The 12,201-nt window shown below is 45.7% G+C and overlaps 1 protein-coding gene across 6 annotated transcripts in view; it reads left to right on the plus strand.

Annotated features, from left to right (window-relative positions):
- Specc1 (sperm antigen with calponin homology and coiled-coil domains 1) overlaps positions 1-12,201 on the plus strand; it is a 274,206-nt gene that overhangs the window by 43,594 nt on the left and 218,411 nt on the right. The window contains exon 1 of one of the 6 annotated variants that reach the window (XM_036196415.1): positions 1,724-1,741. The exons of 4 other annotated variants lie outside the window; for them this stretch is intronic. The gene's annotated coding sequence lies outside the window, so the exon portion shown is untranslated. Of the gene's footprint in view, positions 1-1,723; positions 1,742-9,654; positions 9,674-12,201 lie in introns of those variants that run through there. One more of the 6 variants, XM_036196414.1, reaches the window with a different exon arrangement.

Raw genomic sequence — 12,201 nt, forward strand, 5'->3', positions numbered from 1 at the left:
GATAGAAATCAGAAGACAATGCGGTAGATTTGGGTCTTTCTTTTCACTATTGTGTGTGCTCTGGGGGTCCACCTGTCAAGCTGGGTGACAAGTGCCTTTCCCTGCTGAGCTATCTCACTGGCTCTGGGATTCTGCCCTTGGAGGATACATTTTGACCCTGGCCCTTCTGGTTCTCTGGTTTTCCCAGCTGTCATGAGGTGAGCTGCTTGGCCCTGCCATGTACAGTGTGCCATACCACACAGGACCAGAAACAATGACTCCAAGCAACTGTAGATTGATTCCCCTAGAGCCCCGAGTCAAAGCAAACTTTCCCTCTTTTGTTTGACTTTGCTGGGTATTTTGACAGGATGGAAAGCAGACTAACACATTCAGTGCAGACAGAGGGTAAATTGTTGCTAACTGTGGCATAAGGGTGAATGATCTGGACACACTGTAATGTGACCAATTAGACTTTTAAGTATTTTACTTATTGTTGTTTATAACCAAGGTTATCCTGACCCCCATTGTTTTTTGTATTATTATTATTATTATTTTTTTGCCACATCTGTGATTAAACGCCTAATAGAAGTGGCTGAAGGGAGGAAGACCTTGATTTAGCACATAGTTTGAGAGGGTCTCAGTTCATCAAGGGTGTGCGCAGAAGGAGCCCATAGCTACGTCTCCATATGGTAAGGACCAAGTGTTAGAGCCAGAATCCAGTAGAACATTCAAGGACCCACTTCCAGCAACTCCAGTCAGGTTCCATGCCCTAAAGGTCTCACACCCTCCCAAAGCATCGCCACCAGCTGGGGACCATGTGCTCAAACACAGGAGCCTATGGAGGACACCTCACACGGAGGTGATGACATGCTTGTTTGTGATTATTTCATAACCTGCTTTGTACCAGCAGACCACAGAACCCAAGGCTATCCGGGTATGCTTACTCCATCATTGGCTTTTGCATTTTATTTATAGTTGATTCTGCCTCCCTTTCCCAGGCTGGTTCCTTGGTGTTTACCATCACAGAATTTCTTGCATATGTTTTCTACAAAGTGTCACTGCCCCTGGTACAGCAGTTAGTGGTCATGGGGGTTTGCTGAGTCCTGCATAGTGGCAGGGGCTATGCAAGCCAGGTCTTATGAGGGTGGGTGTATCATTTGGGAGCTTTCTAAGTTTAACATTAAGTATGAACCTATTTATTTAGGATGAACACACAAAATCACAACAAATTACTGAAAGCCCAGTGGTTAAGGGGCCGCTGAGATCTTTCAGTTGACTCCTGGGAGCAGCCTGCTTTGAAGAGCTTCCTGGTTCCTGACTTCCTCTTAACCTAGAACTCTACAGCCAACCACACTCATGGGGGAGCGTGGGTCCTGAAGCTTGAGGCCAGACTGGCTTTTTCCTTTGGTTAGATGTCTCAGAGTGTTTGTATTTGTGCCCCTTGTGGGTTGGAGTTCCCTTTCATTCCTAGCCAGCCGACATCTTTACATTTTTAATTTTGGAGAAGTCAAATTAAGTACTTGGGACTCAGTCAGAGAGAAATTTGATTTTGCATCCACGGATATATGTGAACTTGTCAGTATGTGTATTAGGGGGCGGGGTGGGAGGGGCATGGGGAGCAGAGCCCGCCTGCTTCCTGAGCAGGCCTTGCCCAAGTGCTTGCTGAATGTGGTTTTCCTCCCAGGCAGCAACTGGCTCAGAATAGTGCAGAGGGCTTACAGACTGAGGCCAGCAGCGGTTCCCAGGACTCAAGGGCTTTGTAGTAAGTACGGAGCTGGTCATCATTTAAGATGGGGTTGGAAAGTCTTGGGAGATGGCTCTGTCTGGGGAAGAGGTCGCCACTTACACAGCAGCACTGCCTTCTTCTGTTGTGCCTGGGGACTACAGGAGCAAACACTACATGCCTGCTTTGGGGGCTGAAAATGCATTTGAAACTCGTATGCTATCTTGGGAGGAGCCGTCTTCTTGTGAGTCATTTTTTTTTTTCATTGTGCAAAGTCAGGATGATTCATGCTGAAGCTACTGTATAGAATTCTTCAGAGAAGCCTTCTCCTTGGGTGCTAGTCACTAGAAATGCAGAGTGGTCTCCTCATAAGGATGGAGACTAGGCCTGCTTGGTGTGTTCTTTTGGTTGGGGTAGAAGTCTAAAGTCCTGTGGAGAAAAACCTCTAGCTAAGGTTCTTGGTCCTCAGAAGGATCTAGAGTTATTTCTCCTGGAGGACATCAGCATGTGGAGTGTGTGACCTTGCATCTAGCGGAGGGTAGATTCTATCCCAGTGCTCAACATCTGGGCCAGACTTTGTTCTGGGGTCTGAAATCCCAGATGGGAGAATTTCAAAGTAATGGCAGGGCAATGGTCATGGCTTTTCTAGGAACCTGTGTGTTCTGTGGTTTCTTCTGGGACTCTCTTCCCAGACCCCGCAGAAGGCTGTCAATACTTTGTTATATCTTACAAAGGAGCCTGGGTTTCTATTCTTAGTTTCTAATCTGTTTTCTGGGCTTTGGGTTTTGATTTTCTTTTCCGGTTGACTCTTAACTTTTTATTGGAATGATTTAGTTCAGTAATTGGAGGAGTTCATATTGTAAGTTGCAAAATGGATCCATCCTCCCTTTCAGAATGCAAAGGTGAAGGGTGTATCTCTGCAGCCTCTGGGGCTCCTTTTGTCCCAGTGGAGTTCCATCATTCTCTACATTCCCTATGCCACATAGGGGACTTTATTGTTTGTTTGTTGTTTCGAGACAGGGTTTCTCTGTGTAGTTTTGGTGTCTGTCCTGGAGCTTGCTCTGTAGACCAGGCTGGCCTCGAACTCCAGAGATCCGCCTGCCTCTGCCTCCCGAGTGCTGGGATTAAAGGCGTGTGCCACCGCTGCTCAGCCAAGGATCTTTTTTTAGAGTAGCTGGGTTGCACTTTCCAGGACCTTCCCATTGCTAAGCAAGTTACTGCCAAGTGCCATCTAGACAGAAACCCCTAAAGGCAGAGGAGAATGCAAAATGAGCCGTGCTCGGCTTTCATTTGAAACTCCGGAATTGGAAATGAACTCTTGCATATAAGCCATCTTTTTTTAAAAAACTCATTTCAGTTTTATTTTTCAAATGTTAAATGACAAAAGTGACGTTCTGGAGCTCTCACCCTGGAGCAGGCAACGTTCTCCTGTGCTTTGCAAGCACCATTCCAGCCCTTCACTGCTCACAGTCGCTCCCGAGGTAGCTAGCTTTACTTCACACCTGATCGGGCAGAGGCACAGCAAGGTCAGGCAGCCGGACAGACAGGTGATGGCGCAGGCAAAATGGGAAGCCTTGTCTTGACTTCCTGGTCCAGAGCTACGCTCTGATACAACAGTTAGCAAATGGAAGTTAGCAAGAACAGTGACTTGCCCACACCCCAAGTCAACTGTGAATGTCTCAGTATTTCTGCTTGTAAGTGAGCCTAAGAGTATTTCAGTGTGGTGTGCTCTGACAGTTGTTTTAAATAAGGCATAACATCCTGTTGTATGATCACCCACTAAATTAACTAGTCTGTTTCTAAAAATTAGGTTAAAAAAAGAAGGCGGGTGTGGTGACTCGTGCCTTTGACCTTAGCACTCAGAAAGCAGAGGCAGGTAGATCGCTGTGAGTTCTAGGCCAGCCAGGACTACATAGTGAGACTCTGTTTCAATAGTCAATCAGTTAACTGGAAAAATAAAAAAACTTTAAAACTAAAAAGGAGGTTGCTTTGCTTCTCCTCTCTCTTCCCTCCGTCTTCCTCCGCTCCACCCTGCCTTTTCCCCTCCCCCTTCTTTTCTTCATTCCTTCCGTTTCTTGCATTATAAATAACACTTCGGTGACTCTCTTTGGTCAAAGAATGTTTCCCATGTTTATGGGTTATATCTGAAAACTTGACAGTGTGGGATCACTGGGTCAAAGGGTGTGAACACGTCGTGTATGTCACAGGGCCTGAACACAGAGCCTAGCATGAAGCGTATGCTGTACCCCTGAGCTGCTCCAGACCTGGTGTGAGCCTTTTCCATAGGTGCTTCTGGGTTACTTTCTACCCACTGTGTGTGAGCATTCTGGTTTAATCTCATCTATTTGCCACCATGGAGATAACAAGGTGTGAGGCTGACCACCTCCATTCTCACATGCTTGTTTGGACGGTGTTTTAAGGTCTGCACCCATCTTGTCTCTGCTGATTTTCATGAGGTTTTAGTGGACTATATGTGATGTTGATCTTGAATGTCAACTTGATCCGACCAAGGATGCCTAAGAGGTTCATAAAGCATACTCCAGACGTTCTGTGAGGACATTCCCACAGATGACTAGATGAGGATTCAGACTTAACCAATGCCTTCATCCACCAGTAGATCCAGAATTGAGGAGACTTTGGCTTTGGTGGGAGCGTGGGAAGTAGGTCTGGTTGGAGGACCACAGCCCTGAGGTGTGCCTCTCACTCCGGGGCTCTTTCTTGTCACCCTTGCTCTGATTCCTTCATGAGAGGAGCACACACCCCCTCCCACCCCCAACCCAGTCTGAAACTTGCAAAGCCATGAGTGCAAAGAGAGGCCTTACTTCCTTAGGCTGTTTCTGTCAGGTGGTCGTCACAGCATGACGTCTGTCATGTTTTTTGCCAGTTACTTTCTCCAGCTCATTGTTAAGCTTCTAAAGGTTTTTCATGGATCTGGAGAGATGCCAAGTGGTGAAGAGCACTTCTTGCCTCTGCGGAGGGCTCTGTTTCAGTTCCTAACACACACTCCAGGTAGCTCACAACCGCTGAGAACAGCAGTTCCATGGTATTTGATACCTCCTTGCAGGCACCAGCACCCAAGTATATACACCCACCTGCCTACACACAGATGCATAATCCAAATAAAATAAATCTTAAAAATTGAATTTGGGTGGGGATTTAGCTCAGTGGTAGAGCGCTTGCTTAGCAAGTGCAAAGGCTCTGGGTTCGATCCTTAGCTCAAAAAAAAAATTGAATTTGGAAGGCCAGGTGGTGGTGGTGGTGGTGGTGGTGGTGGTGGTGGTGGTGGTGGTGCATGCTTTTAATCTCAACACTTGGGAAGGCAGAGGCAGGCAGACCTCTAAGTTAGAGGCCAACCTGGTCTACAGAGTGAGTTTCAGGACAGCCAGGGACTATACAGAGAGACCCTGTCTCAAATAACCAAAGGGGTAAAAAAATGAATTTGGTAGATGCTTGCTTAGCCATATACAAGACCCTGGGTTTAATCCCTACAACCCCTAAAATAAATAGTAAATAAATAAAATAAAAATGAATTACTGGAAAAACATGGGGCCATTTAGTATTTTTTCCACAGTTGAATCTGTCCTACTTTTTTTTTTCTCTGAGTCTTCTCCTTTATGGGATTTATTTCCTTCTAGCATTTACTCTGCTGGTTGATGTGGATGGTGGATTTAAGTGACATTTAAAAATAACACTAAACTGTTTTTCTAGTATCATTTGTAAGGAACCCCATGCTCTCTGATATATTTTTGAAGTTTTTGTATCTGTGTATATGTGGGGGAGGGGTTGTGCATGTGAGTTCAGTGTCTGCAGAGGTCAGAAAGGGGTGTTCGCATCTCCTGAAGCTGGGGTTACAAGTGGTAGTGAGTTGTCTGTCTCTCCAGCTCCACTTTTTATTATTTCATAATCTTTTTTGGTTGGTTTTGTTTTTTTGAGACAGGGTTTCTCTGTGTATCCCTGGCTGTCATGGAACTTGTTCTGCAGACCATCATGGCCTCAAACTCAGAGATTCACTTGCCTCTGCCTCACGAGTTCTGGATTTCATAATCAATTTTTATGTCTTCAACATTTTCCATTGTAAGATTTGGGATAATCTGGTGGGGGGAGGGAAGGTGAGGTGAGGTGTATTTCTGTCTCATTAGCACATCATGGTAATTTATTCTTTTGTGACATATAGGGAGAGTGGAATGTGTAAAGTAGCTGTCAAAAGAAGAAACTAGATAAGGTGGTTTTGGGAGGTGAAGAAATAAAAACTACACTTTCAAGCACACACAGAAAGTGTCTGGTGTGTGTAGATGTATAGAGAGTATGTAAAGTGTAAATATATGTATTTTGTATGCAAAAATGTACATTGTATGTGTTTTATAGAATCAAATGTGTAGTCCTTTTGGCTTAAGAAAACCTTTCCTGTAATCTGGAGACTCCACAGGATAGGAGCTGCTGCCCCACCCACGAAGACAGGCTAGTGGCTGGTAGAGAGAAGCATGTGGGGTACACTTGCCACAAAGACTGTTGTATAATGAAGAATTCCCATGTATCAGAAAAAAAATAAGCTAGAAAATTGGGAAAGGTTCTAAACAGGTGATTCCTGGAAAAATACAGGAGGCCGATAAGTACACGATATTCAGTCTCATAGTCACGGTGGGTGTGCACATGCGATGCAATGCCATTTGGCAAAACACTAACAACAGGAGTCACACCAATGACAAGAACATATGGAAGCGAAGATTAGCAATCTTAATGCACAGGAACAAAAATGAGTGAAGTGTTTGTATTTGACAAATTTACAAAATAGATCAAAATGTAAAATATGCGTAATGCACACCCTTGCTTTATCTTAGGAAATACCATGGACTTCTTGATTTGTCTTAGAAAATACCATGGTGGCACAGGCCTTTAATCCCAGCACTCTGGAGCAGCAGGCAGATATCTGAGGTCAAGGACAGCCTGGTCTACATAGTGAGTTCCCAAATAGTCATAGCTACATAGTGAGACCCGTCTCAAAAAGAGTAAGACAAGACCATACATTGTGTGTGTGTGTGTGTGTGTGTGTGTGTGTGTGTGTGTGTGTGTGTGTGTGTGGCATAGACATCTGGAGGTCACAGGTTAACATCAAGTATTTTCCTCAGCAGCGACAGGGTCTGCCACTGCACATGGAACTCACTGATTCGGCTAGCCTAGATAGCCAGAAAGCCCCAGAGGGTGGCGTGTCTCCACATCCCCAGCACTGGGATTCCAGGCACATGGCACCATGCCTGGGAGCTGGGATTTGAACTCAGATCCCCATGTTTGCATGGCAAGCGCTTTACTAGCTAGGCATCTTCCTACTCAAGAGTGTACATTTTAAAGTAAGGATATACAGTGTGATCAAATTGATGTTTAAATTCTTATTGTTGTGTTAAGAAACATAATTATTTTATATATACATACAAACTCATTGTAAAAAGCACTAGGTGTGTGATACCAAGCTGTGTGGTTAAAAAAAAAAAGGGGGGATGTAGCCCCAGGGCAAGGCCTGTTTCTCTTTGGAGTAGATATACTTCAGTGTTAGAATTTCTTGTGAGTCTATGTTTGTATATTCATGTAACATAAATAGATAATCAGGAAATGTCTCAGACCTACAGGCGAGAAGATTCTTGGGAACAGGATCCCAGATGTAGAGTTGGGAAAGTAGATGACATATTTTAACAGCAATGAGTATTTGGGAGGCAGCAGAAGCCTGAATTAGGTTTTAGAAGAAGAGGCAAGGAACTTGTTGAGAAAGCTGAACACCAAGTACTGGAGGAAATATTGCTGGACTGATGCATGCTGGTCTCTTCCCTGCTCTGTCCCTGTTCTCAGGGTTAATATGGTGACTACCTACTGAGCTCAGTGGCACCCCCAGAGTCACTGTGTTCTTTATCTGGACTGATGCATGCTGGTCCCTTCCCTGCTCTGTCCCTGTTCTCAGGGTTAATGTGGTGACTACCTACTGAGCTCAGTGGCACCCCCAGAGTCACGGTGTTCTTTATCTCGTTGTTTCAAAGCTGCCCGGCCAAGGTTCAAAATAACCTTTCATCCAATTTCTTAATCTGTGTTCTGTTGCTATAGCAGAAAGGACACTGAGTACTTTATATGTTAAAACGTAGTTCTTAGCTCATCGTTTGGGAGGCAAAGTACAAGATGTGCAGCCCTCTGTGTTCAGCCTCTGCCGAGGGCTTTCAGATTACAGTGTGGTAGACAGCATCGCGGAGGGAGCTGGTACAGCCCCAGGAGGGCTATGTCATTGCTTCTAGAGGTGGCACCTCCAGCCACCTAGCTGTCTCCCATCAGGCCCTACTTTCTAAAATTTTTGTTTTAAGATCCCTTCTTCCCTCCCTCTCTCTCATCTTTCCTTCCTTTCCTCCTCCTGTCCATCCATCTATCCCTCCATCCATCCATCTTTCTTTCTTTGGTTTTTTTGTTTTTGTTTTTTTTAGACAGGGTTTCACTGTTGTAGCCCTGGCTGGCCTGGAACTCACTTGTAGACCAGTCTGGCCTTGAACTCACATAGGCCCAACTACCTCTGCTTCTCTAGTGTTAGGATTAAAGCCCTGGTCCCCAGCCTGCCTTAATTCTCTAAACAAACGACTGTGTATTGAGTCCAATGTGTGTGGCTTACACACTCCTGTGTGGGGCCATTCACTGGATCATAGTCAACACATCAGAGGCTATACCCTTAAGAAAACTGAGTCTCCTTCCCTTGGAAGTCACCAGCTGTCTAGATGACTCCACACTGGGGTGGGTTATGCACCCCTCCCCCTCCATGCTCCAATGTTGACTGGCTTGATCTCATGCTGGTCTGGTGTAGGCACCACAGCTGCCATGAACTCATCCAGAAGACACAGCTCTGCTTTGGTCTTCCCTAATCTCTGGCTCTTAGGGTCTTCCCACTCCTCTTCTGTGTGATCTATCTGTGGATGAGCACTTCCCTGACACTTATTCTGTACATTTTGGTCAGTTGTGAGCTTCTGCATTAACTGCTATCCACCACACAAAGAAACCTCTCTGATGAGGCCTGTGTTAATATGGAGATCTAAGTCTGGAGGGCAGTTGGATACTGTGTCCGTTGAGCAGGAGGATTGTAGTAGACTCACTCCTGACAGACCCTGCTTCTTAAAGGATCCCCCAACTCAATGCCATCACACTGGGGGCCGAGCTTCTAGCACACAGACCTTTGAAGGATGCTTGCAAACTGTAGCATCTAGTTAAATACCCAGCAGACATCAGTACCTAAGCAGAAGCAGGCAGCAGCATGCCCCTGGAGGTAAGGATGTGCCAGAGATGCCAACCGGCGGGGTCTAGGCCGTGATGAAGAAGAGACATACACACGGAAGAGTCATGTCACTGACTGTGAGTGTAGCTATGAAGCCGCCCTGAGGATGCGAGGGGGTCCTTTGGATACTGAGCCAGGAGGGACTTAAGACTGTGGCTATTCTGGGAAGCACCTGCAGAGTGTCTGTATCTTTGTTGGGCACCCTCCTTGGCCAACATCCCGTCCCTTTCACCCCGTGCCAATTCCGTCATCACTCTGGTCCTTCCTGCTTTGTCTTTTTTCTGCTCCCACCTCAACATTTTTTTTTTTCTCCAGCATTACAGAATTTAGTCATCAATTCCTTTTCTCATAGTCCTTGCCGTCACCAGCCACCAAGACTTCTGCAATTCCCCCAAACCAGCTTACATTATAAACAGACGGAAACGCCAAATGACTGGGTAAGAAACCTGGAGAGTGAAATGAAGCCAAGTATAACAATTAAGATTTAAAACGCCCTGTTGGGAAGGCTAGCGGCGGGGTGGGTTTGGTCACAGAGACCGCTGTTTATAGGGAGGAAGGAAATGTATCAACAAGCAGAAACTGATTGTGCTGTCAGTACGAAGGCTGCTGGAGCGATGAGGGAGAGGAGAGAGAGACTTGGGGACACGGATTGATTTTGGGTAATTCTGACAGTGCATGAGGTAAGTCAGTAATGCCTTACAACTTGGGGAGCAGGGGTCCCCCGAGGCAGGTCTGTGTGGAAGCCATACCTGGTTACTGTGGTAACGGCCTCCTCACGAGAAGAACTGCAAGGGCCTGAAATAGGCAGCTCTGCTTCAGAAGAATGAGCCACAGGTGGCCTTTCCCACCTCCCCTAGGGGAAGTGAACAGAGGGGCTGGAGAGGGGAAGGAAAGGCAGGTGAAAGGATGGGGTCCTGGGAGATGCTTGTAGGTTATAAGGAAGTGTCCACTGAGTCTAGCATTGTGAGGACGGACCTCTAGGGTACTCAGGCCTCCAAGGAACTGTGGTCAGTCTCTCTTTCTGATGAGGTCAAGTAAATCCTTCTGGCTTTATATGGTACACGGAGCCTTGGTGGAGAATGACCCTCCATGGAGAAATGCTGTACAGCAGCTTTGGTGAACCAGCTTGTGCTGGTGTATGATTTGATGGTCTCGGAGACTGTTCCTGAGGAGGGCTGTGTCTGCCTGGCACACAGGTCAGATGATGTGGTCAGCATGCCCCACCCCCAGGTCCACCGGCAGCACTGAGTCCCACTTGCTGGCTTCCCTCCTCTGGCTTTGATGTTTCCTTGTCTAATGCTGTTTAAACCGCCGCCCCCCCTGCCCCGCTGCCCACATGCCACCACTACAATGTCACCAGAGGCTTCCCCTCCTGATTTGGGCAGGTCTCTTCTTGGCTGAAACCGTTTTTTTGCAATCTGTATTTTCTGTTCCCTCTATTGGACCATGAACCCAGGTGGGAGGGGTGGGGCTGATTGTGCCTGCCCTTGTGCCATGCTGCCTGCTACAGTGTCTGAGGTACATGAGCTAGTCCCAGAATGCGTGCTAAACAGGTGAAAGAATGAAGCCGTCCAGCACAGGAAATGGTAGGAGCCGATTCGCCTTGATCTGACTCCCATCTCTTAGGATGCATGACCTGGGTTCTGGAGATTCAAACTCAGATTTTCACACTTGCACAGCAAGCGATTTATCCACTGAGCCATCTATCCAGCACTGAGTGTTTTAAAATAGAACTACTGGCTGTGTGTGTGTGTGTGTGTGTGTGTGTGTGTGTGTGTGTGTGTGTATTTTTTTCCTTTGAGATGGGTTTTCTCTATATAGCCCTGACTGTCCTGGAACTCACTATGTAGAGCAGGCTAGCCTCAAACTTACAGAGATATTCCTGTCTCTGCCTCTCAAGTATATGTTCTTTTGAGAAATATTTCTTCAGGTATTTTGCACATTGTTTAATCAGATTATTTGGTGTTCGTTTTGATGTTGAATTGAGTTCTTTGTGTATTCTGGACATTAATGCCTTCTTGGATTATTTTATGTTCAATATCGTTTTCAAATACTTTCTCCTGTGCTGTATCTTGTCTTTTTACTTTTTTAAAAAAAGATTTATTTATTTATTTATTTATTTATTTATTTATTAGTGTGCATTGGTGTTTGCCTGTATATACTCTGTATGAAGGTATTGGATCCCCTGGAACTGAAGTTACAGACAGTTGTGAGCCACCATGTAGATGCTGGGAATTGAACCTGGGTCCAGTGCTCTTAACCACTGGGCCATCTCTCCAGCCCCTGTCTCTTTGCTTTTGATTGTCATATTTTTAGTTTGTTCTTTCTTATCAACTGGTATGGTGGTAGATATTGAACCATGGGCTTTAGAAATGCTTTTTTCCCCTACCACTGAGAAATTTCATTTCATTTCATTCTTTTTTATTGTAGTAGTCCATTGTGTGGATATGCCAGTCTCTCCCTCTACCTACCACTGAAGGGTAACATGGTTATTTCTTGGGTTTGATGATGGGAATCAAGCTTCTTTGGATGTCAGCGTTGCCAAGGACATTTGTTTAAATGAAAGTTTTATTTCTCTAAGTCAGCACCAAGGAGTGGATTCCTGGATTTAATGTCAGAGTATAGTTTTTACAGAACAACTTTATTGTTTTTCAGAAGTGCTCTCCCTTTCCACGGGCGGCAGATCAGGGGCCGTGGTGGCTCCATAGCTTTGCCAGCGCTTGATTATCTTTTTCCTTTTGATTTTTTCTGCTTTTGCTGTTCTAATAGCTGCATTATGGTAGTGTCAGTTTGCACCTTCCCACAATTCATGTTTGCTCTTGAATGTGACTTCCTCCATTTCAGTTTAGGATGATGAGCGCTTGTCCCCAGCCCCACTGCCTTACCCTTTCTTGATGACTAGTGGCAGTCAGCATCTTTTTATGTCCATTTGCCATTCAGATATGTTTGTCACTGGCCATCCATAGTGGTGTACACCTCTAATTCCAACACTCTGGAGACAGAGGCAGGAGGATCTCTGTGAGTTCGAGGCCAGCCTGGTCTACATACAGATTGAGTTCCAGGACAGCCAGGGCTTCACAGAAAGACCCTGTCTCAAATACAAAAAAGCTAAACAACCAGACAACCCCCAAACCAGATATGTTCGTTGCTGAAGTGCTTGTTTACATTTTGATCGTGTTTTCTTGAACTGTGAGTGTTGCCCTTATTC

Source organism: Onychomys torridus, chromosome 8, assembly GCF_903995425.1.
Source record: "Onychomys torridus chromosome 8, mOncTor1.1, whole genome shotgun sequence".
NCBI lineage: Eukaryota > Metazoa > Chordata > Mammalia > Rodentia > Cricetidae > Onychomys > Onychomys torridus.